The sequence below is a fragment of the Amblyomma mixtum genome, chromosome 3 (assembly GCF_055824585.1).
Source record: "Amblyomma mixtum isolate Tamu chromosome 3, ASM5582458v1, whole genome shotgun sequence".
NCBI lineage: Eukaryota > Metazoa > Arthropoda > Arachnida > Ixodida > Ixodidae > Amblyomma > Amblyomma mixtum.
The window spans coordinates 337,547,760-337,551,888 of NC_143014.1; positions in this window are offsets into that span (position 1 = coordinate 337,547,760).

The window sequence follows — 4,129 nt, forward strand, 5'->3', positions numbered from 1 at the left end:
ATATGAACACGAATTTCATAACGGCTACTGCTGTGGAACATATCTCACCGGCTGTGCTAATGACTTGTTATCATTTGCTGACGTTGTATATCAAGCTGACACAGCACTTCTTGATTTTTCTAACCACGTTCCTCATCACAGGCTTCTACTCAAATGTACATTTAAACATTCACCATACTGTAATCACATTGGTTAAAAGCCTTCTTTTGTCCAGAGTCCAGTTTACCTGCGTTAATAATTTTAATTAGTTTAGTCAACACGTATTCCGGCATACCTCAGGGCAGCGTACTGGGTCCTTTGCTCTTTTTAATTGATGCTAACGATGTACACAACTCTCTGTTATACCGAGTTCGGCTATTTGCAGATGACTGCGTAATGTATCGTAACATTACTTGCGACACTAACCGCCATTTCTTTTCCAACTGACCTCGACGCGGTAAATGCATGGTGCTCATTCTGGCTTATGAAACTAAACGTCAACAAAACTAAAGTTACGACTTTCACGAACCGGTCTTCTGCGATTCCTGCCACCTATCAGCTGAATGGAAGGATTACGGAGCCTACCAGTACGTATAAATATCTTGGAGTTCACTTTTCATCTGATCTATCACGGAATCACCCCATTAACCTTGCTCTAGCTTCGGCTGACTGCTCATATGGTCTTTTAAAACGAAATATTAAACAAGCCCCTTCACAACTAAAGAAACTTGCTTACATCACATTAATTCGTCCGGAAGTAGAGTACGCCATCAACAATCTGGTATCCGTACCACGCCTACCTCATTAAGAACATTGAATTATTACAAAGCCGTGCCGCTCATTTCGTTTTCTCTAATTATTCACGTTCCACCAGAGGCATAGCATTAAATAAACGCGTCGAGCTTGACTTATCACATCGCGGCAAGCTTTCACGTCTTGCACTTTTCCATAAACTTTGTCATCACCCGCCGCTTCACACCGACTTCTTCCAATCACCCTTCGTCGTCTTTCCAATCCGTGATCACCCCTTCAAAGCAAAGCGCATCGTGTTCCCCACATCCCTTTACTCTAGGTCACTTATTCCACGCACAGTAGTCGATAGGAATGACCTGCCACCGGCCATTGCCACTGCGTTAAATATATCTAAATTTCAGCAGCTCATCGGGGCAGCTACTGGTATTTAATCTGTATTCCATATTTAGTTCTTTTTGTTGTCGTTATTTGTGTTGTACTTTTTTATATTGCTGTATATATTGTACCTTGTTGCATATGTTGTCTGTTGTCTAGGACAGCATTATTGTAGCGTTTTATGTATTAAACGTATTGCCGCACCCTCCTTGAAGGGCCTTTAGGGGTATTTTAAATAAATAAATAAATAAATAAATAAATAAATAAATAAATAAATAAATAAATAAATAAATAAATAAATAAATAAAACGGATATCCACAAAATGAGGGAACACTGCAAACGACACAGAATTTCATCCCTACGTTTACCGCGTCCCCGTCCACTTGTTGGGATCAGGCGAGCACACATCCTTCGCGGAATTCAAGCACTCTCATTACACCCGCCCGACTCACCCTTTCCGGCAGCGTTCCGACCCCTGCTCCAACTTCTCCACGCAAATTTAACGCACTGCCTTTTCCTGTCGCATTGCCCGCTCCCTTCTTCGCACTGCGTGGAGCGATGGGAGCGGGCATCGAGGCGCCCTGCTCAGCCTCCTCCTGGACTCTCTGTCTGTCGTCGGCTCCGCTCGAAAGCCAGCACGATTTGGTCAACCGCGCTAGATGTATTCTCCATCGTGCGCTCTTCAGTAAAATGTCTGGGCCTCTCTTTTGCATGATACTCTTATTTAGCAATTTTCCTGGACAAGCTTCTCTGTCATTATATACAAAGAGAACCAAGAGAATTATTCCCACAAAACGCTTCATCGGTAACATCTGCACGAACTTCGAAGGCAGCGATAAAAGTATCCCTTGTTCACTGCTTGCAGAACATAAGGAGGTCGAAAAAAAACGTTCCCCTTCTGTGGGTGTCCCGCGGTTTTGTTGTTCTAGTATCCAATTCTCCTGTCACTCTTATTAATCACCTGATATACCTCCTGTCCCGATCAGTTCGGAAAGTCGGCCTCCAATGAACGGGGCTCTATTCAAGCACGCATGGAGAGAGAAATAAAGAGGGAAAGAGAGAAAGCGGCAGGCGGCATGTTTTGCACAGGGTGTCTAACCGTAACCGAACCAGAACCCAAATTTTCACTTCACTTCACTTTAATAACTTGCCCGCTCCCTTCTTCGCACTACGTGGAGCGATGGCAGCGGGCATCGAGGCACCCTGCTCAACCGGAACGATTCAAAAGAACCGTTCCGAACCGGTTCAGGACCCTGTTCAGCGCACATTTTTTTGCAACACGACATACTTTTTCTTACGCAAAATGACATGTGGCAGCGCGCAGATTTACCCACAGAAATTTGCCTGATCTTCGCAGGGCGAAAATGGCTTCCAGGCTGACTGCGACAGCAAAACTGAAGGAAGTCTCGCGTCTAGGAAGAAAGCTAATTCGCGCTTCTGCAATGTGCTTTCGATAATTCTAGAGCATTGTATACGCCATGCTGACGTGAAATCTTGAGTTTAATAGTATTCCCCTTCCACATGCTTACGTACAGCTTCAATCGAGTTGTTAGCACTGTTTTAACTCGTAAAGCACTTAGCGAGAATGGTTTTGTGTCGTGTACGATAAATATGTGAAACATAGGCGCAATTTATTAATTGTTGGTTTTATTAATGACCACTCATTTTTAATATTGAGGCGCATTTTTATTAATGACCACTCACTTGAACTAACACACTCATTTAAGTATCTTGGAGTCATTCTAGATGAACATCTTCACTGGAAAAATCAGATTAACGCCGTCTGTTCGAAGTTGGCTTCAGGCTGTTACGCCTTACTACAGGCCCGCGATTGTTTTAACACACAAACACTGCCTACCCTTTATTATGCACTTATTAACAGTCATTTAACATACTGTGTAGAATCATGGGGTTTGACATACAATACTTACTTTGATCCTATCCGGCGATAACAAAAACGGGCTATCCGGGTTATAACGCAAAGGAAGTATACCGAGCCAAGTAAACCACTTTTCCAGTTATTAAATATCCTTCCTTTTGTCCTTTTGCGCTCTTTAAAGATAGCGGTGTGTGTAAAAAACATAGTCAAATATAATCAACCTTTCAATGCCTCCCTGTTTTGCTCATCTTCTCGACTCACAAGAAACCTTAAAACAAAGTAACTTTAATCTACCACCGAATTATAACCTTTACAGCGAAAGATTGATGCAGTTTTCAGGAGCCAAGGTTTGGAATGCTTTATCCCCAGAAATAAAACAGTCCCATGAAACAAATAGAGCATTGCGAACAAACTTTATCAGCCTTATTTGACATATGTGACAGTTGTCTTCGGTTTGTGTCTGTTGTACCATGTTGTTCATGAAATATTTTTTTCATTCTGCTGTAAAATGCACGTTATTTTATTTTTTCCTTGTTGTATAATGTATTTTGGTCTTTAGCCGTCAGTTTGTGCTTTTCATTTTTCACAAGTGCTGTGTCATTGCTTTCATATATTTTGTTTCTGAACCCCACACTAGCCTCTGGCTATGGGTTCAGTAAGTGTTTTGGTAATTTGTATGGCAAGAGTAGAAATAAAATGAATGAATGAATGAATGAATGAATGAATGAATGAATGAATGAATGAATGAATGAATGAATGAATGAATGAATGAATGAATGAATGAATGAATGAATGAATGAATGAGCCAACCACGTTGTGCAACATTTACTTTCGGAGACATTTCTCAGGCAGAAGATACTCAAAAAGGGCGCGCTCACACTTCAGCAAAAAATCCGGCGAGCGAACTGGATTCGCTCACCGCAAAAACTAGGACCTGTTCTTATCTGTTGACGCCCGGGCGAGGCGGAACCGTCGCGCCAGTGCTTTTTCTCGCTTTTGTACACCACGACGCTGCTGGCGACATACACCCATATAGTGAGAAAAAGGCATAAATTTACGCTGTCTATTTACCATAAGCGTATGCATGCTTGCGTACGTTAAACGCAGGCACATTCGCACTTTTAGTTCAGCATATGCTCGCC